This window comes from Aquarana catesbeiana, linkage group LG11, assembly GCF_042186555.1.
Source record: "Aquarana catesbeiana isolate 2022-GZ linkage group LG11, ASM4218655v1, whole genome shotgun sequence".
Taxonomy (NCBI): Eukaryota; Metazoa; Chordata; class Amphibia; order Anura; family Ranidae; genus Aquarana; species Aquarana catesbeiana.
The window spans coordinates 22,649,149-22,672,190 of NC_133334.1; the positions used below are offsets into that span (position 1 = coordinate 22,649,149).

Sequence of the window (23,042 nt, forward strand, 5' to 3'; positions counted from 1 at the left end):
AAGGGGGCACTGATCACCAACGTTTAAGGGGGCACTCACCACTGATCACCAACCTTTATGAGGCACTCACCACTGATGACCAACCTTAATGAGGCACTCACCACTAGGGATGAGCCGAACACCCCCCGGTTCGGTTCGCACCAGAACCCGCGAACGGACCGAAAGTTCGCACGAACGTTAGAACCCCATTGACGTCTATGGGACTCGAACGTTCGAAATCAAAAGTGCTCATTTTAAAGGCTAATTTGCATGGTATTGTCCTAAAAAGGGTTTGGGGACCCGGGTCCTACCCCAGGGGACATGTATCAATGCAAAAAAAACTTTTAAAAACGGCCGTTTTTTCGGGAGCAGTGATTTTAATGATGCTTAAAGTAAAAAAAAAAAAGTGAAATATTCCTTTAAATATCGTACCTGGGGGGTGTCTATAGTATGCCTGTAAAGTGACGCATGTTTCCCATGTTTAGAACAGTCCCTGCACCAAATGTCATTTTTAAAGGAAAAAATCTCATTTAAAACTGCTTGCGGGTTTAATGTCATGTCGGGTCATGGCAATATGGATGAAAATCAGTGAGACAAACGGCATGGGTACCCCCCAGTCCATTACCAGGCCCTTTGGGTCTTGTATGGATATTAAGGGGAACCCCGCACCCAAATTAAAATAAGGAAAGGTGTGGGGCCACCAGGCCCTATATACTCTGAACAGCAGTATACAGGCGGTGCAAACAAGACAGGGACTGTAGGTTTGTTGTTAAGTAGAATCTGTTTGTAATTTTGAACATTTTTAACGTGTTTAGCTCCAGCCAAAAAATCTTTTCTAAGCTTTTTGGAAAACATAGGGAAGGGTTATCACCCCTGTGACATTTGTTTTGCTGTCTTTCCTCCTCTTCAGAAGATTTCACCTCACTTTTTTGTCCCAATGAAAAATGTTTTTTGAAAATTTGGGTTTTTTTGTGGAACAAGGATTGGAAAGCATCAGTGGAAAGGAGAAATTGTTTTCCCATATTAACTCTTACAGGAGAGAATTTCCCTTCCTAGGGGTAGATTTCATCTCACTTCCTGTTGTCTCCTTCCGTTTGCAAGTAGGAGTCGTTTGTAAGTTAGATGTTTGAAAGTAGGGTCCTGCCCTATATACTCAGCAGAAATTTGGGCCTTAGGTGTTGCTGTGGCCACAACACTGTAAGCCCTCACAGGGCCCTGCTGTGAAATATTAGATCAAGAATTGTAATTACATGCCCCTGTTGAACAGGAGCTGAAAAATTAGGCCTTAGGCACTGGTGCTGGTGCCACAACACTGCAACCCCTCACAGACACTCTAGTTGGAACGCAGGAACGAGCCCTGCTGCAAAGTATTGCATCAAAAATTGTAATTACACGCCCCTGTTAGACAGGGGCAGAAAAATTGGGCCCTAGGCACTGGTGCTGGTGCCACAACACTGCAACCCCTCACAGACACTCTAGTTGGAATGCAGGAACGAGCCCTGCTGCAAAGTATTACATCAAAAATTGTAATTACACGCCCCTGTTAAACAGGGGCTGAAAAATTGTGCCTTAGGCACTGGTGGTGGCGCCCAGAACCAAAAATGTTCTTACAAGCTATCAGCGTGATGATTGAGGAGGAAGAGGATAATTACTCAGGGATAGTCACTCAGCATCAGCATAGGCAGTCTTTGAAGGGATCTGAGATTTCAAAAAAAATTATTCGGTTACATCAGCATCAGGTGCTTGGTAGCTGGTGGTGATCCAAGACTCATTCATTTTTATGAAGGTCAGCCGATCGACCGAGTCGGTGGACAGACGCACCCTGTGATCGGTTACCACGCCTCCAGCAGCACTGAATGTGCGTTCCGAAAGAACGCTGGATGCAGGACAGGCCAGTAGCTCAATTGCATACTGTGCAAGCTCTGGCCAGTGATCCATCCTCAAGACCCAGTAACCCAGAGGATTTTCGGTGGGAAAGGTGTCCAAGTCTGATCTTGCCCCTAGGTATTCCTGCACCATGTAAAACAGACGCTGGCGATGGTTGCTGGAACCGATCATACCTTGGGGCTGCGGACCAAAAAATTGTCTGAACGCATCGGTCAGACGGCCACCTTCTCCACCGCTCCTTCTTTGACTGACCGAAGCCTCAGCAACACGTTGTCCAGAAACAGGAGTTTGTAACCTCCCAGTCTCTGGGAACGCGTTGCACAGACCTTTCTGCAAGGCCTCCCGAAGATGTTTCATCCTCTGCTCCCTCTGCGATGGCAAGATAAGGTCCGCAACCTTACCCTTGTAACGTGGATCAAGGAGGGTTGCCAGCCAGTATTGGTCCTTCTCCTTGATACCACGAATACGAGGATCCTTACGCAGGCTTTGCAGGATCAGGGAGGCCATGCAGCGTAGGTTTGCTGAGGCATTTGGTCCGGAGTCCTCTGGGTCACTAAGAACGACATGGTCCGCAGCCACCTCCTCCCAGCCACGTACAAGTCCATGTGTTTCTTGGGACTGATCCCTTAAAGACTGCTGCTGATGCTGAGTGCCAGGCTCCACCTCCATACTGACACAATCTTCCTCCTCCTCCTCTTCCTCCTCGTCCTCTTCCTGTGTGATCGGCGGGCACGCAGGAACACTGTCTGGATAAAGGGGGCCTTGAGAGCTAAGGAAGTCCTCCTCTTCCTGCCTCTGTTCTGCCTCAAGTGCCCTGTCCATTATTCCACGCAGCGTGTGCTCCAACAGGTGGACAAGGGGGACAGTGTCACTGATGCATGCACTGTCACTGCTCACCATCCTCGTGGCCTCCTCGAATGGTGACAGGACAGTGCATGCATCCCTGATCATGGCCCACTGGCGTGGGGAAAAAAAACCAAGCTCCCCTGACCCTGTCCTGGTGCCATAGTCGCACAGGTACTCATTGATGGCCCTCTGCTGCGTGTGCAGCCGCTGCAGCATGGCCAACGTTGAGTTCCACCTGGTGGGCATGTCACAGATTAGGCGGTTCTTGGGCAGGTTAAACTCCTTTTGGAGGTCCGTCAGCCGAGCACTGGCATTATATGACCGGCGGAAATGCACACAGACTTTCCTGGCCTGCCTCAGGACATCCTGTAAGCCCGGGTACCTGCCCAAGAACCGCTGCACCACCAAGTTAAGGACGTGAGCCAAACAGGGCACATGGGTCATTTGTCCCTGTCGGAGGGCAGAGAGGAGGTTGGTGCCATTGTCGCAAACCACCATTCCTGCCTTAAGTTGGCGTGGCGTCAACCACCTCTGAACCTGCCCCTGCAGAGCTGACAGAACCTCTGCCCCAGTGTGGCTCCTGTCCCCCAAGCACACCAGCTCAAGCACCGCATGGCATCTTTTGGCCTGCGTACTTGCGTAGCCCCTTGAACGCCTACGGAGCACCGCTGGTTCCGAGGAAGAGGCCATGGAGGAAGAAGAAGAGGAGGGGGTGGAGGAGAGAGGTGTGTCACAATCAGCATTTTGGAGGCGTGGTGGCGGAACAACCTCCAACACTACTGCACCTTGTCCTGCATCCTTCCCAGCTGCCAGCAGAGTCACCCAATGCGCCGTGAAACTTAGGTAACGTCCCTGTCCATGCCTGCTGGACCATGAGTCAGCGGTAATATGCACCTTACCGCTGACCGCCCTGTCCAGCGAGGCATGGACATTGCCTTCCACATGCCGGTAGAGAGCCGGAATCGCCTTCCGTGAGAAAAAGTGGCGTTTGGGTACCTGCCACTGAGGAACCGCACATTCCACAAACTCACGGAAGGGGGCAGAGTCTACCAACTGAAAAGGCAGCAGTTGAAGTGCTAGCAATTTTGCCAAGCTAGCATTCAACCGCTGGGCATGTGGATGGCTGGGAGCAAACTTCTTTCGGCGGTGCAGCAGCTGGGGCAGGGAAATTTGCCTGGTACAATCTGACGTCGGTGTACCAAAAGCAGATTGCCCACAAGTACTTGGCTGTGACACACCTAATTCTACACCTTCATTCCTCTCACTGCAGGTCTCAGAGAGGACTGAAGGTCTAGTGGGGTTGGAAATCTCAGCTGATGAGGAGCAAGGAGAGATCCTCTTTGTTCTTTGGTGTGGGTCTTTTAGATACGCTTGCCAACGAACTGCATGGCAGGTCAACATATGTCTGGTCAAGCATGTGGTACCCAAGCGGGAGATGTTTTGGCCACGCGAGATACGCTTGAGACATATGTTGCAAATAGCAGCGGTGCGATCTGATGCACTCGTCTCAAAAAAGGCCCACACCAAAGAACTTTTTGAATAACGCGCAGAGACTGCAGCGCCCTGCACATGTGGAGCTTTGGGGTGTGATGCAGTCAATGTGCTGCCCTTAGGCTGGCCCCTGGAGGGCATCCTGCCTCGTTGGTGATGTGCTGCCGCCTCCTCCTCCTCCTCCTCCTCCTCCTCTCTCCTATCAGGCACCCACGTTGAGTCAGTGACCTCATCATCCCCTCCCTCCTCATCACTGGAGCAAACCTGGCAGTATGCTGCAGCAGGGGGAGCATGACTGCCAGATTGCTGTCCTTCTTGGGCACCCCCTCTGTCCGCGCTCATGTTACTGCCTTCATCGAGCTCAGTATCGTCATCAGAGCCTTCCAAACGCTGGGCATCCTCCTGGAGCATGTACCCAACACTGTGGTCAAACAGTTCGAGGGAATCCTCATGAGGACATGGTGGAGCTAGGGAAGGAGTCACTGATGACATTGAGCAGAGGGAAGAGGCCGCTGCTTTGCCAGACAAAGCACCCTGGGCATGGGTGAGAGAGGATGAGGAGGATGAGGACGGCTTGGTCATCCACTCGACCAAGTCTTCCGCATGTTGCGGCTCAACACGGCCAGCTGCCGAAAAAAAGGCCAAGCGTGTCCCATGGCCACGTGCTGATGAGGATGCACCGTCTCCACGACCAGCACTAGACACAGAGCCTGCTTGCCCTCTCTTATTGGCTTGTGACTGTCTGCCTCTCCTTCTTGGCCTTCCAGACATACTAATGGCCTGTAGCTGCACTAAGCTGGGATAGAACACCTGTAATTTTCTTCAAGTAGCTTTATATACTGTAACCAGACAAGCCTGCCTGTCAGTAGGAAGATAACAGGAACGGATCTAGCTGAACACTGTGAGCAGGACGCACTGTACTAAATGTAAATAGTCTAGCTGCCTGACCGTGGTACTAATAGGATCAAATAGAACACCTGTAATTTTCTTCAGGTAGCTTTATATACTGTAACCAGACAAGCCTGCCTGTCAGTAGGAAGATAACAGGAACGGATCTAGCTGTACACTGTGAGCAGGACGCACTGTACTAAATGTAAATAGTCTAGCTGCCTGACCGTGGTACTAATAGGATCAAATAGAACACCTGTAATTTTCTTCAGGTAGCTTTATATACTGTAACCAGACAAGCCTGCCTGTCAGTAGGAAGATAACAGGAACGGATCTAGCTGAACACTGTGAGCAGGACGCACTGTACTAAATGTAAATAGTCTAGCTGCCTGACCGTGGTACTAATAGGATCAAATAGAACACCTGTAATTTTCTTCAGGTAGCTTTATATACTGTAACCAGACAAGCCTGCCTGTCAGTAGGAATTTAACAGGAACGGATCTAGCTGAACACTGTGAGCAGGACGCACTGCACTAAATGTAAATAGTCTAGAAGATAACAGGAACGGATCTAGCTGAACACTGTGAGCAGGACGCACTGCACTAAATGTAAATAGTCTAGAAGATAACAGGAACGGATCTAGCTGAACACTGTGAGCAGGACGCACTGCACTAAATGTAAATAGTCTAGAAGATAACAGGAACGGATCTAGCTGAACACTGTGAGCAGGACGCACTGCACTAAATGTAAATAGCAGGAACGGATCTAGCTGAACACTGTGAGCAGGACGCACTGCACTAAATGTAAATAGCAGGAACGGATCTAGCTGAACACTGTGAGCAGGACGCACTGCACTAAATGTAAATAGCAGGAACGGATCTAGCTGAACACTGTGAGCAGGACGCACTGCACTAAATGTAAATTGCAGGAACGGATCTAGCTGAACACTGTGAGCAGGACGCACTGCACTAAATGTAAATAGTCTAGAAGATAACAGGAACGGATCTAGCTGAACACTGTGAGCAGGACGCACTGCACTAAATGTAAACAGCAGGAACGGATCTAGCTGAACACTGTGAGCAGGACGCACTGCATTAAATGTAAATAGTCTAGATAGAAGATAACAGGAACGGATCTAGCTAAACTGAATACAGTGTATATATATATATGCAACACCTGGGATGCATATATATACACAATACACTGTAAGTGCAGCTAACTGACTGACTGTTCTGCCTAATCTATCTAACTCAAATCAAATGACACTGTCTCTCTCTCTCTCTCTATCTCTCAGCACACCGGAACACACACTACACAGGGCCGCCGTGCAGGCGGCCTTATATAGTGTGGGGTGTGTACTAAATCCCCTGAGCCATAATTGGCCAAAGCCACCCTGGCTTTGGCCAATTACAGCTCTCTCTACTGACGGCGCTGTGATTGGCCAAGCATGCGGGTCATAGTGCATGCTTGGCCAATCATCAGCCAGCAATGCACTGCGATGCCGCAGTGAATTATGGGCCGTGACGCGCCACACGAATTTAGCGCGAACGGCCCATAACGTTCGCAATTCGGCGAACGATCGAACAGCCGATGTTCGAGTCGAACATGGGTTCGACTCGAACACGAAGCTCATCCCTACTCACCACTGATCACCAACCATTATGAGGCACTCACCACTGATCACCAACCATTATGAGGCACTTACCACTGAACACCAACCTTTATGAGGCACTCACCACTGATGACCAACCTTTATGAGGCACTTACCACTGATAACCAACCTTTATGAGGCACTCACCACTGATCACCAACCTTTATGAGGCACTTACCACTGATCACCAACATTTAAGGGGGCACTGACCACTGATCGACAATTTTTCTGAGGCACTGACCACTGATCACCAACACTTAAGGGGGCATTCACCACTGATCACCAACATTGAGGGGGCACTCCCCACTGATCACCAATATTTAAGGGGCACTCACCACTGATTGCCAATTGTTCTGAGTCACTGACCACTGATCACCATCTGTTGTAAGGCAATCACTACCAATCACCAACATTTATGTGGCACTCACCACTGATCACCAACCATTATGAGGCACTCATCAATGATCACCAACATTTATGGGACACTCACCACTGATCACCAGCATTTAAAAGAGCACTCACCACTGATCACTAACATTGAGGGGGCACTCCCCACTGATCATCAACATTTAAGGGGGTACTCACCACTTATCACCAATATTTAATGGGGCACTCATCACCACTGATCGCCAACCATTATGAGGCACCCACCACTGATCAACAGCCTTTATGAGGCACTCACCACCAATCACCAACATTTATGGGCGCTCACCACTGATCAACCGACTGTTATGAGGCACTCATCACTGATCACCAACATTTATGGGACACTCACCACTGATCACCAGCATTTAAAAGAGCACTTACCACTGATCACTAACATTGAGGGGGCACTCCCCACTGATCATCAACATTTAAGGGGGTACTCACCACTTATCACCAATATTTAAGGGGGCACTCATCACCACTGATCGCCAACCATTATAAAGCACTCACCACTGATCACCAACCATTATGAGGCACTTACCACTGATCACCAACCTTTATGAGGCACTCACCACTGATGACCAACCTTTATGAGGCACTCACCGCTGATCACCAACCATTATGAGGCACTCGCCACTGATCACCAACCATTATGAGGCACTCAACACTGATCACCAACATTCAAGCGGGCACTCACCACTGATCACCAACCTTTATGAGGCACTTACCACTGATCACCAACATTTAAGGGGGCACTGACCAATGATCGACAATTTTTCTGAGGCACTGACCACTGATCACCAACATTGAGGGGGCACTCCCCACTGATCACCAATATTTAAGGGGCACTCCCCACTGATCACCAATATTTAAGGGGCACTCACCACTGATTGCCAATTGTTCTGAGTCACTGACCACTGATCACCATCTGTTGTAAGGCAATCACTACCAATCACCAACATTTATGTGGCACTCACCACTGATCACGAACCATTATGAGGCACTCACCACTGATCACCAACCATTATGAGGCACTCCCCACTGATCACCAACTTTTAAGTGGGCAATCACCACTGATCACCAATATTTAAGGGGCACTCAACCACTGATTGCCAATTGTTCTGAGGCACTGACCACTGATCACCAACATTTATGGGGCACTCACAAATGAGCACCATCCTTTGTTAGGCAATCACTACCAATCACCAACATTTATGGGACACTCACCACTGATGACTAACCATTATGAGGCACTCACCACTGTTTATCAGCCATTATGAGGCACTCACAACTGATCACCAACATTTAAGGGGGCAATCACCACTGATCACCAACCATTATGAGGCACTCACCACTGATCACCAACATTTAAGGGGGCACTTACCACTGATCACCAACCATTATGAGGCACTCATCACTGATCACCAACATTTATGGGACACTCACCACTGATCACCAGCATTTAAAAGAGCACTCACCACTGATCACTAACATTGAGGGGGCACTCCCCACTGATCATCAACATTTAAGGGGGTACTCACCACTTATCACCAATATTTAAGGGGGCACTCATCACCACTGATCGCCAATTGTTCTGAGGCACTGACCACTGATCAACATCCTTTATGAGGCACTCACCACCAATCACCAACATTTATGAGGCACTCACCACTGATCAACCGACTGTTATGAGGCACTCAACGTCAATCACCAACATTTATGGGCACTCACCACTGATCAAAAGCCTTTATGAGGCACTCACCACTGATCAACCGACTGTTATGAGGCACTCAACGTCAATCACCAACATTTATGGGAACTCACCACTGATCAAAAGCCTTTATGAGGCACTCACCACTGACCACCAACATTAATGAGGCACTCACAACCAATCACCAACAATAATGAGGCATTCACCACTGATCAACCAACTATTATGAGGCACTCACCACACTGATCACGAACATTCATGGGCACTCACCACTGATCAACCAACTGTTATGAGGCATTCACCGCTGATCACCAATCATTATTAGGCACTCACTACTGATCACCAACATTTATAGGGCACTCACCACTGATCACCAAAATTTATGAGGCACCCACCATGGATCGCCAACTGTTATGAGACACTCACCACCGATCACCAATCATTATTAGGCACTCATTACTGATCACCAACATTTATAGGGCACTCACCACCGATCAACCAAATGTTATGAGGCACTTACCACTGATCACCAACATTTCAAAGGATGCTCAGCACTGACCATCACCATAGGGATTCTAACTTATGGCAACTGAAACCTGCATGTTGCTCTGTACATTACATAGTCCTGGGTACAGAGTTGTATGGCCATGTAATTGTCAGTCAAACTATCACAGCACTGAAAACTGAACAATGGCATGGTAATGAAGTGGTGTATAAATCCATGTATTCAAGTGGTTAAATTTACCCCAAAAAAGTGCTTTTTCACTTCATTTTAAATATATTTCTAACAAACTATTGAAACATTTACAATGTATCCATGGCTATCATTTAAAACTCCTTTACATAAACCAAGTTACAAGAAATAAAATCCTGTCATTTGGTGACACTTCATATTCACTAAAACCCGTGGTAGAGGATAGAAGACGAGTCTGAAACATAATAAAATCCTTTTGGAGGCATCTCAAAGAAGAACTAAACATTATTCTGTATATCGCATTATCTCCAGAAACAAACGGCGTAAAGAATCTGCACAAAGCATGCTTAAAAGGTTTTAGTCCAGAAAAGAGAAAATGTGATTACAGGCTGTAATCTCCATCATTGTCATCGGTAATTATATTATGGGATCCGAAAACAAACCAGATACACGCTCCGCCAATACCGCACCGTTTGATGTCAGCTGCAGCTGGAAAGTGCGCGACTGCTACAAATGATAAAGACAGCCATTCTAAGGCAAGTCTATATAGGGGGAAGAGAGGAAAGATCCATGGAGTCCTATGGTTGTAATAAAAGAGACAACCTCAGCCTGGGCTCCCTTCAACGCGTTTCGTTCCGCCTATGTGTTGGAGGGGATCTGTGGGTTCCTGGGACTTTCAGTTTTCTGTTGAGAACCTCAGGGGTGTGCACTGTGAGAGGGATGAGGGTGTGGATTGGGGGGGTTTCAGTATCTCCCCTTAGAGGTAACGACAGTGAACAGTACCTGCCTGAATGTGGCCTAAATGTTCTTTTCTCTACGGCACCCCAAACCTCCCTATTGGACCATCATATAAAAGAACAAATGAGGCATGGGAGAAAAGCGGGGACGTGCCCCAGCTTAACTTTTACAGTAAACTTGAGATTTGAACATAACTTCAGCTGCCTTTATTACTGGAAATACTGATCCTTTTGACTAAAGGTAACCCCTGTAACCCATTTTTTTTTGCATCATACTCTCAGCTTGACCCCATTTGATTGCTTAGAACAGGGGTCTCCAAACTTTCTAAAAAAAGGGCCTGTCTACTGTCCTTCAGACTTTAGGGGGGCCGGACTGTGGCCATCGGGAGTACAATGTGTCCCATTGTCAGTGGAAGTATACAATCCCCTATGATTGGTGTCATTGCTAAGAAGTGTGCCCCATCATTGGTGTCATAGAGCCCCCATGTTGGTGTCATTTGGAGGAATTGTGTCCCATCACTGGTGTCATTAGGCCCCATTGGTGGTGTCATTGGGAAGAATTGTGCCCTATTCTTGGTATCATTGGGCCCCATTGGTTGTGTCATTGGGAAGAACTGTGCCCCACCATTGCCGTCGTTTGGCCCCATTGTTGGTGTCATTGGGAGGAACTGTGTCCCATTGTTGAAGTCATTGGTAGGAATTGTACCCCATCATTTATGTCATTGGGAGACATTGTGGAGATATTTATTGGTGTCAGTAAATAAAATAGCATCCCAAGGGCAGAATAAAAGTGAGCAAAGACCCACACCTGGCCCCCCGGGCCGGAGTTTAGAGACCACTGGCTTAGAACATGGGGTCTCCAAATGTTGTAAGCAAAGGGCCAGTCTATTGTCCTTCAGGCTTTAGGGCCAGACTGTGGCCAGAGGGTGTAGAAAATCCCCCGGCATCTGTGCCCCATCATAGGTTTTAATAGGAAAAATAGTGCCCCATTTTTGGCATCAATGGAAAGAATAAGGCCCCATTGATGGTATCCGTAGTTGGAATGGTACCCCACCACTGGTGTAATTTGGTAGAATAGTGCCCCAAGGGCCAGATAAAGGCAAGAAAAGGGCCGTATTCGGCTCCCAGGCCACAGTTTGGGGACAACTGGCTTAGCGCGCTGCTCCAGGTATCCATCCGATCTGCTCCGGTGATCTACTACACTTTGGTACCGGTGTCTGTAGTGCCCATCCCGGCCTGCTATACTTAGTGTGATACAAAGATGCCGCACTGCTGACTAGATTAAGATGGAAAGTGGCCTCAGCCTAGACTTCTCCCAGGCCATGCCCTCCTCCAACGCATTTCACCCTGCCCACAAGACCAGCTGGGGCTTGACTTCAATGAGAAGTGAGGTGACCACCTTAGGTGGCAGTTGGTGGGGGTGGCACTAAGGCCGAAGTGTCCATACCAAACACTCTGTCCTCACTGCAGGTTGCTAAGCTGGGTGCCAGGATGCTGGCGACTGAAATGCACAGCCGTTGGTTGTTACGGTGAAGACGCCCATCTGCACCATAACAACCCGTGATGCCATAAGGCCAAGCCCCCTGCATCCTAGCTACCAAAGGCGAACAGCGTTGTTGGAACCTTGAAGGCCGGGATACAGTGTTGCTGGTTGTTATATTGGGGGGTAAAAATAATTATTTACCTCTAAATCAGTAATGGATCCCCTACCTACCAACAATAATTCTGGCTCCCACAGACTTGCTACAGTAGGTGCTCGTGTGGTACATATTAGTCCTGTCAATTTAAGAAGGTGCTCCTAACGACAACTCGTTATTTGTATAAAAGACACCTGTCCACAGAATTTATTTCTTCCATTCAAACCTCACCATCATGGGCAAGACCAAAGAGCTGTCAAAGAAAGTCGGGGACAAGATTGTAGACCTGCAAAATGCTTGAATGGGCTACAAGACCATCAGCAAGAAGCTTGGTGAGAAGGAGACAACTGTTGGAGCGATTATTTGCAAATGTAAGAAATACAAACTAGCCATCAATCGCCCTCGGTCTGGGGCTCCATCCTAGATTTCAACTCATGGGGTAAAGATGATCATGAGAAAAGTGAGGGATCAGCCCAGAACTACACTGGAGGACCTTGTGGATGATCTCAAGGCAGTTGGGACCACAGTCACCAAACAAACCATTGGTAACACAATACGCCGCCATGGCTTGAAATCCCGCAGCGTCCGCAAGGTCCCCCTCCTCAAGAAGGCACATGTACAGGCCCATCTGAAGTTTGCCAATGAACATCTAAATGATTCTGAGAAGGATTGGGAGAAGGTGCTGTGCTCAGATGAGACCAAAATTGAGCTCTTTGGCATGAACTCGACTGCCATTTTGGAGGAAGAAAAAATGTTGACTATGACCCCAAGAACACCATCCCTACAGTCAAGCACGGAGGTGGAAACATAATGCTTTGGGGCTGATTCTCTGCTACAGGTACAGGCCTACTTTGCTGTATTGAGGGGCCAATGGACGGGGCCATGTATGGTAAAATCTTGGATGAGAACCTTCTTCCCTCGGCCAGAACACTGAAGATGAGGTATGGATGGGTCTTCCAGCATGACAATGACCCAAAACACACCACCAAGGCAACAAAGGAGTGGCTCAAGAAGAAGAACATTAAGGTCATGGAGTGGCCTAGTCGGTCTCCAGACCTTAATCCTATAGAAATTATATGAAGAGAGCTGAAACTTCGAGTTGCCAAGCCACAGCCAAGAAACCTTAAGGATTTAGAGAAGATCTGTAAAGAAGAGAGGACCAAAATCCCTACTGAGATGTGTGCAAACCTGGTCACCAACTACAAGAAACGTCTGACCTCTGTGATTGCCAACAAGGGTTTCTCCACCAAGTACTAAGTCATTTTTTGCTTGGGGATCAAATACTTATTTTATTCACTGAAATGCAACTCCATTTATAACATTTGTATCTTGTGGGGGTTTTTTTTGATTTTTGGTTGATATTCTGTGTCTAAAATTATAGACCCTTCATTTCTTAGTAAGTGGGCAAAATTACACAATCTGCAGGGGATCAAATCATTATTTTCCCCCAATGTACACTTTAAAGTCTATTAGCAGCTTCTCGGCTGTCATGACACGCGGTGTAGAATATCCACAAAGATCATCATCGGTCAGCCAGTCCCGGGACGGCGTGTGACTGAAGAACGAGGCTTGTTCGAAAAAAAAAAGTGCTGACGGAGGCAGGTTGTAACAAATGGAAAACCTTTCTTCTGCTGGACTCAGCCGGGATGGTTTCAGATTTTTTTTTTTTTTTTTTTGGGACAAGTAGTTTTCCAGCTGCCTTCCTGGCAATCAGCACAGAATCCCATTGTATGGAGGTTAGAAGGTTCACATAGGACCTGGAAAGAACCGTATTCCCGGCTCTGGGGTCCCCATAGAGAAACAATGATCCCTGTACAGGTTTATAGGTAGGTAATGTCATCCAAACAATCGATGGGGGTGGAGCAAAGATTTCTAAAATTAACTGTAGCATGCTAAGCTTAACACTTCCAGGTAATTATTATACCCCCCCCCCCATGAAAATGTCTTCATCTGCTTTCCACTCCAGCAGGATGGCACCAACTATGTTCAGGTATCATCAGGGGTCACCAGCGACCTCCTGGACTGAGACTCCGGCTCAGAGATGACATGGTCATGGAAATCCTGGCCCCTGTGAAGTTCTTGGCTGTGTTCACAAAATGTCTGACACAGATCAGCCCCCTGCTGCAGCCTCTCATTTTGTTACTTGCTACACAGTTACAATGTTGCAGACTGATCACTGGGGGGGGGGGGGGGGGGGAGACTGAGGAAATGCTTTTTTTTACCTGGAGCAGACTGATTGCATCACCTCAGCCAAGGCAAAGTTACTGGACTTGGCACTCAGGCTCGTTTCACACCCTGCGAATCCACTGCGGGTTCCCGCATCACACCCGACTCGCACGGCAGTTCATGCTGCCATATGCAGAACTGCCTCGGGAGTGTCAATACAATGTTAATGACACCCCCAATTCAGCTCGCATATCGCACTGCGAACTGACAGTTCGGACATGAATCGGATCGCATTGGGTGTCCACGAAGGATGAGCTCAGGCGTGTTCGCAAGTCCACGTGCCCCGCGCCCGACAGGGAGCCGACGCTGCACAGCGCTAATCGCAGGCAGTGAGACATTTCCCGATCCGCGGCTGCACAGATCAGGAAATGTCTCACTACCTGTGATTAGCGCGGCGGAGTGTCGGCTTCCTGGCGGGCGCAGGGCACGTGGACTTGCGAACACGCCAAAGCTCATCCTTAGTGAACACCCATGCAATCCGATTCTGGTGCGGACCAAAAAAAAAAAAAGGGTCCTGTGCGACCTATCTGTATGGCTGAAATCGCATTGCACAGACATCGCATGTGATTTGCACTGCAGTGCGGTGCGAATCACATGTGATCTCGCAGAGCGCTCTCTGGTGATTGGGCACTCAAGGGTGACATTATAAGTCGGTTTACAGTTTGCTTTTGATCTGTGTCTGCAGTGCTTTTTTTTGAGGTGCATTTTACGCACGCGTTTTTGAAGCATTTTTTGCGTGATTTTTTTTTTTTGTGTTTTCCATTTTTTATGGGGCCAATTTGTTGTAAAAAAAACCCCGCAAATCGCAGCAAAAACGCACTGCATGTTTTTCTGCCGCTTCTGTATTGAAGCCTATTGAACCAAAAACCAATGTTAATTTCGTTGAATAAATTAATACTATTTTAGTAGACTAAAATACAACTAAAGCTCAAACAATTCAGATGACTAAAATACGACTAAAACTAAAATGGCGCTTTAGTCGAAAGACTATGGGTAAAACTAAACTGAGTTTATATCACAACGGCTACATCTGTATCTGTAGTGCATGCTCAAACCTTCATACCATAAATAATACATTTTTTTTAGATATTTACGAGGAGTATATAAATGTTTGGTAGTTCTAAAGAAATAAAAATTAAAATTTAAAGTGTTTTTTTAACCCCCTCAAAAAAAATAAAAAAGGACCCTGCTCCTTTAAAGCATGTTATATGACAAAGTGCTTTTCCTGTGTCATTTGGCCCCCTGTAACACCTAAAAAATCTGTCTGATCCTGCCAGTTTCTCCCCACCCCTCTGTAAACTGACCACGGTGTATCATGGCTGCTGAGCCCTGACATCGTGGTCAGTTTACGTGCCTCTGTCATCAGCAGCCTGCTATCTGCTCTCCTCTCTGCTCCTGTGTCCTCCTCCCCACCTCTGTCTGTGTTTGAGCCCCCCCCCGTTGCTCTCATAACACTAACCTGTATACACCATCAGCACTGCCTCCCTCTGTGAACGATTTATAAATGCTGTAAATACCTCATTTAGGAGGTGAGGTTGCGATCACATGACCAGCCAGCTCTCTCCTCCTCCCCTCCAGACTGACATCAGCAGGGGGAATCTCAGCCCCGCCCACTGCATCTTTCAGAGGAGGAAAGGAGAAAGCTGTCTGGTCATGTGATCGCAATCTCGGCAGTGAAATTAGGTATTTGCAGCATTTATTCTTATAAATCACATACAGAGGGAGACACTGCAATAGGAGGCAGTGCTGATGGTGTATACAGGTTAGAGTTATGAGAGCAGGGGGGGGGCGGCTCACACAGAGACAGAGAGGGGAGGGGGAAGGAGGACACAAGAGCAGGGAGGAGAGCTGCTGATGACGGAGGCACGTAAACTGACCACAGTGTCAGGGCTCAGCAGCCATGATACACCATTGTCAGTTTACAGAAGGGTGGGGAGAAACTGGCAGGATCAGCTAGATTTTTTTAACTAAACCCGTTAGATTTTAGTCGACTAAAAAACGACTAAAACTAAAATGGCATTTTATTCACAAGACTACAGCTAAAACTAAAATCAAAATTTGATGTTGAAATGAACACTGCCAAAAACGCACCGTTTTGCTTTCACACCTCAGCAATTTTCTGCTTGAAGCTTGTAGCTCTAAAACGCTCAACAAACAGCAGCTCTCCGCCCCTAATTTCCTCTCCCTCTCCTCCACCTAGTGCTTTCTATTGGCTAAACAAAAAACACCTGAAGTTGTAAAACTCTCTTAATGTGCTTCTAAAAACGCTCAAAAACTATAAAAAAAAAAAAAAAAAAAAAAAACGCCAGTAAATTGCTACGAACAGGTATGAATGCAGCCTTAAAAAAGTCCCTGACCCTTTCCAAAAACACAGCGGCTGAAAAAAAGCATAGATGTGAACGTGTCCCATAGGAAACCATGTTATTTGAACTGTAGTGCGTTTCTGCAAAAAAAAAAAAAAAAACGCATAGGTGCAAACTGAGCCTAAAGTGATATTAAAGGTTTCCTTTTTTTAAAAAAAAAATAACAAACATGTCATGCTCACCTGCTCTGTGTAATGGTTTTGCACGGAGCAGCCCTGATCCTCCTCTTTTCGGGTCCCTTGATGGCGCTCTTGGCCCCTCCTTCCTGCCGAGAGCCCCCACAGCAAGCAGCTTGCAATGGGGGCACCCAAGCGGGCTCGTTTCCGTGCTGCAGTGCTACTTATCCATTTACACACAGAGCCACGGCTGGGCCCCGCCCCTCTCTCTCCTCATTGGCTCACTGGCTCACTTGGCCAATGGCTCCTGCTGCTGTCTCAGCCAATGAGGCGGGAGAGTCCCAGCCGAGGCTCTCATGCACATTGCTGGAGGAAGATCGGGCTCAGGTAAGTATTGTGGGAGGCTGGGAGACAGTGGCGACTGGTGGTATATTTTTTTTGGGGGGGGCGGCAATCCGTTCACTGACAACTACCCCCCCGGGTCAGACGATCGGTCGGGTCTCCCAAACCGCCCCCTCCGCCCTGGTCGGTCAATTGGTCCCCCCCCACTTACCCCATCTAGGTCGCGGGTTTCCTCCGGGCAGCGGGTCTCTGCGTCTCCTCCTTCCTCGGCTTAACGGCGGCGCGGCTTCCCCTGCGTCTCCTCCCTCCTCCTCTCCGGGGGCGAAAAGGATCACTTCTCCTCTCAGCCAATTGGGTCTCAGGACCCGCTTCCTGAGCCAGGATTGGCCGGGAGGAGAAGCAGGAAGACAATAGCGAACATTAAATTTGCTATTGTCACACAAGTGGGTGGGCTCGGGGCGCAGTGCTCTGCGCCCCGAGCCCACCTTTTTTTTAAGCCAATTAGAGCCTCTGGCTCTAATCATGTGTTTCTAAAAAAAAAACAAAAAAAAAAAACCTCCCATTGAAATCTATGTGTCTGGCATCCTGCATGTAAATTAGGGGCCGGGCGCATGGATTGGGGGGGCGGTGACCCTGCGCCCCGTATGGACAGGCTGCTGCTGCTGGGGGGGGGGCTGCTGCACACAGAAGGTTTTTTACCTTCATGCATAGAATGCATTCAATAAAATTAGATTGAACCTAAATTGATGATGTTTAATATCACTTGATAGCTGAAGATTAATCTGCTTCTACTTTGTCTTCTCTGGTCCATCATCGATCGAAGGAAAGTGATACAAGGTAGCACAGGATCTTTTTTTTGGGACAATGAAATCTAGAAAAACAATGGTGCCCACAGAGGTCAGCCCTCCACATTGCAGACTGAAGACTCAGCAGAATATTTAGGGATGAAAAGCGATATTCTGTCCGATATCCACCGTGAGCCCCTCCATTGCTGATGAAGTCAAAAATCACGAGACGGCCTTTATTGGTCTAGGAAATCTAATTATAGCTTTGCTGTATCAGCGGTCCGCGTTTCCTCCCCAACCAGGGGCCGGCCATTCTGAGAAGAGAATAACATCTGGAGGACCTGCTGGCGAAATCCCTCCCCCCCCCTCCCGACTCCTGGAGTAACACCAGTTGTCAGCGTTCAGTCTGCTCTCCAGCTGTTGTGGAAACTACAAGTCCCAGCATGCCTTGCCTGCCAGGTCAGCCTTATTGTGCCAGTGAACAGACTCGAGCTCGTGGGTCCAACACTTTGGCCCGTGAGCCATAATGACCCACTGCAAGATTTTATCTGGTCCTTTGTTGGGGGGGGGGGGACTCTGTGGGGGACTTTCGTGTAAGGGGGGGCACTAAAGAGAATTCTGAAGTAAGTGGGGGCTCTGATATAAAGGAGGACTCTGATGTAAGGGGAACTCTGATGGAGACCTTGATGCAAGGGAGGACTCTCATGTAAGGGAACACAGATGGAGACCAGAGTAAGGGGGGGGGGGCGGGGAGAGACTCTCATCTATTGCGGACTTTGATGTAAGGGGGATCTGATGGGGACTCTGATATAAGGGGGGCTCTGAGGGGGGGCTCTGATGTAAGAGAAACTCTGATGGGGACTCTGATGTAAGGAGGGACTTTGATGTAAGGGGAACTCTGATGGAGATCCTAATTTAAGGGGGGACTCTGAGAAAGTCCCTGATGTAAGTGGGGCACTGATGGGGATTCTAATGTATGGGGGGCTCTGATGGGGGCTCTCATGTATGGGGGGCTCTGATGGGGACTCTCATGTATGGGAGGCTCTGATGGGGACTCTCATGTATGGGGGGCTCTGATGGGGACTCTCATGTATGGGAGGCTCTGATAGGGACTCTCATGTATGGGGGGCTCTGATGGGGTCTCTCATGTATGGGGGGATCTGATGGGGACTCTCATGTATGGGAGGCTCCGATGGGGACTCTCATGTATGGGAGGCTCTGATGGGGACTCTCATGTATGGGGGGCTCTGATGGGGACTCTCATGTATGGGAGGCTCTGATGGGGACTCTCATGTATGGGGGGATCAGATGGGGACTCTCATGTATGGGGGGCTCTGATGGGCACTCTCATGTATGGGGGGATCAGATGGGGACTCTCATGTATGGGAGGCTCTGATGGGGACTCTCATGTATGGGAGGCTCTGATGGGGACTCTCATGTATGGGAGGCTCTGATGGGGACTCTCATGTATGGGGGGCTCTGATGGGCACTCTCATGTATGGGGGGCTCTGATGGGGTCTCTCATGTATGGGGGGCTCTGATGGGGGCTCTCATGTATGGGGGGCTCTGATGGGGTCTCTCATGTATGGGGGGCTCTGATGGGGTCTCTCATGTATGGGGGGCTCTGATGGGGGCTCTCATGTATGGGGGGATCAGATGGGGACTCTCATGTATGGGGGGCTCTGATGGGGGCTCTCATGTATGGGGGGGGGCTCTGATGGGGACTCTCATGTATGGGAGGCTCTGATGGGGACTCTCATGTATGGGAGGCTCTGATGGGGACTCTCATGTATGGGAGGCTCTGATGGGGACTCTCATGTATGGGGGGCTCTGATGGGGACTCTCATGTATGGGAGGCTCTGATGGGGACTCTCATGTATGGGAGGCTCTGATGGGGACTCTCATGTATGGGGGGCTCTGATGGGGACTCTCATGTATGGGAGGCTCTGATGGGGACTCTCATGTATGGGAGGCTCTGATGGGGTCTCTCATGTATGGGAGGCTCTGATGGGGACTCTCATGTATGGGGGGATCAGATGGGGACTCTCATGTATGGGGGGATCAGATGGGGACTCTCATGTATGGGGGGATCAGATGGGGACTCTCATGTATGGGGGGATCTGATGGGGACTCTCATGTATTGGGGACTTAAATATAAGGGGGGATTCTGATGTAAGAGAGGACTCTGATGGGTACTCTGATGTTAAGCAGGACTGGTGACGACTCTCATATATAAGGGACTCTCATGTGTGCCAGACTTTGATGTAAGGGGGCTCTGATGGGAACTTTGATGTAGTGATGACAGGGGCAGGACTCTGATTTAAGGGAGAACTCTGATGTAAAGTGACTGTAATGGGGACTCTGATGAGGACTCAGATGTAGGGGAGAACTCTGATGGAAACTGATATAAAGCTGGGTACACACGAAACACGTTGGGTTGGAGCCTTTGGCAGTGACGTCATTATACACGGCGACGTTTGGGCGGCTTCTAACATCTAATGCTTATTGTGTTGCCTTATTCTAACACAGATCTATTAGTACACCTGTACAGGATCTCAGATCGAGGGACTCCAAACTAAGACCTGTGGGTTAAATCCAGCCCGCTGCAAGATTTTATCTGGCCCGCTGATATAAGGGGGGACACTGATGTAAGAGGGGACTCTGATGTAGGGGGACTCAAAAGTAAGGGGGGACAATGATGTAAGGGGAGACTCTGATGCAAGGGGGGGACTCTGATGCAAGGGGGACTCTGATTTATAGGGAGACTCTGATGCAAGGGGGGAAATGATGTAAGGGGGGAATCTGATGCAGGGGGGAATCTAATGCAAGGAGGAACTCTAATGTAAGGGGGGACTCTGATGTAAGGGGGGGGGGGGCTCCGATGTAAGAGGGGACTCTGATGTAAGATGGAGCTCTCATGTAAGAAAAGACTATCATATAAGAGGGGGCTGTCATGTGAGGGGGACTCTGATGTAGGGGAACTCTAAAGTAAGGGGGGACAATGATGTAAGGGGGGAATCTGATGCAAGGAGGGACTCTGATGTAAGATTGGCTCCGATGTGAGAGGGGACTCTGATATAAGAGGGGACTCTGATGTAAGGGGGACTCTCATGCAAGATGGAGCTCTCATGTAAGAAAGGACTATCATGTAAGAGGGGGCTCTCATGTGAGGCAGACTATGATGTAGGGGGACTTTAGAGTAAGGGGGGACTCTGATGTAAGGGGGAATTCGATGTAAGGGGGTCTCTGAAGTAAAGGGGACTCTGATGTAAGGGGGGACTCTGATGTAAGGGGGGGCTCTGATGTAAGGGGGGGCTCTGATGTAAGGGGGACTCTGATGTAAGAGGGACTCTGATGTAAGGGGGACTCTGATTTGGGATTTCTTTGCTTCGTTTTACTGGAGATTCTTCTCTGTTGTATTCCTTAATGTAAATTTTATTCTTTTAATTTATAAAACTCATTTTTTTCATTCTGCAAATATCTGTAAAATACACAACGCACCCCTCATATGTGAAGTTCGGAGTCCCCCCCCCTCCTCGTTTCAGAGTCTCCACTCTCAGCGATGGGCCATTTCCCGGGATCCGCCATCCATCGGAGTCATTACCCCTCCATGTCACCCTCCGCTCTATTACTCCCTCTGATTTGTGGATTCAGGTGTACCGGCCCTTTAAGCCCGGAGTCACAGCTGAGCTTACATCTGAAAAAAGGAACAATAATAATAATAATAATAATAAAGGAAGGATCTCCCGTCCCGTCCAATCCCCCCGCTGTCCTCCCTCCGCCATCCCACGCCGGTGGGCTTGTATCAGCAGAGTCCTGCGTGGAGGAGCGGCTGCGCGCCCGACCATCCCCACATCTGCAGACAATTCTCCGCTCTCACTTCCATAAAAGGAAAAAGACGATCTGCATTCGCCGCGAGATGATAATCTAAACAGTATGAGGCGCGTTACTGCGAGACACCATCTGGAGGACAGCGCCGCGGCCCACGCCGTTAACCGTTTGCTGGGGGGCCCGGCGTCTACCCAGGGAGCCTCTTCACACAGAAACTGGAGGCAAAACCCTTCCTTTTTTTTAATAGAGGATTTTATAAGGGTCTGTGTCCCCGCTCTCTCCAAGTGTCATCACACATGTTACAATCTGATTGTACAATCTCCTTTAGATCTACCAACTATGTAGCAATACGGGTTTGCCACATTTTTGTAAATATTTTCTTCTATCTTTTCACGTGACAACACTGAAGAAATGACACTTTGTTACAATGTAAAGTAGTGAGTGTACAGCTTGTATAACGGTGTAAATTTGCTGTCCCCTCAAAATAACTCAACACACAGCCATTAATGTCTAAACCGCTGGCAACAAAAGTCAGTACACCCCTAAGTGAAAATGTCCAAATTGGGCTCAATTACCCATTTTCCCTTCCCGGTGTCATGTGACTCGTTAGTGTTACAAGGTCTCAGGTGTGAATGGGGAGCAGGTGTGTTAAATTTGGTGTTATCGCTCTCACTCTCTCATACTGGTCACTGGAAGTTCAACATGGCACCTCATGGCAAAGAACTCTCTGAGGATCTGAAAAAAAAGAATTGTTGCTCTACATAAAGATGGCCTAGGCTATAAGAAGATTGCCAAGACCCTGAATCTGAGCTGCAGCACGGTGGCCAAGACCATACAGCGGTGTAACAGGACAGGTTCCACTCAGAACAGGCCTCGCCATGGTCCACCAAAGAAGTTGAGGTCACGTGCTCAGCGTCATATCCAGAGGTTGTCTTTGGGAAATAGACATATGAGTGCTGCCAGCATTGCTGCAGAGGTTGAAGGGGTGGGGGGTCAGCCTGTCAGTGCTCAGACCATACGCCGCACACTGCATCAAATTGGTCTGCATGGCAGTCATCCCAGAAGGAAGCCTCTTCTAAAGATGATGCACAAGAAAGCCTGCAAACAGTTTCCTGAAGACAAGCAGACTAAGGACATGGATTACTGGAACCATGCCCTGTGGTCTGATGAGACCAAGATAAACTTATTTGGTTCAGATGGTGACAAGCGTGTGTGGGGGCAACCAGGTGAGGAGTACAAAGACAAGTGTGTCTTGTCTACAGTCAAGCATGGTGGTGGGAGTGTCATGGTCTGGGGCTGCATGAGTGCTGCCGGTGTCTTGCCGAGAAAGTTCCTTCGGCGGATAAGGACCCCCCCTGTACTGCGCAGGCGCAGCACCTGCGCAGTACGAACTACTATCAGCCGCCGAAAATAGCCGAAGCTCAAAATGTAC

The 23,042-nt window shown here is 48.6% G+C and overlaps 1 protein-coding gene across 1 annotated transcript in view; it reads right to left on the minus strand.

The window, feature by feature from the left end:
• Positions 1-23,042, minus strand: part of PARVA (parvin alpha) — a 123,794-nt gene that overhangs the window by 67,725 nt on the left and 33,027 nt on the right. The gene's annotated exons all lie outside the window — the stretch shown is intronic.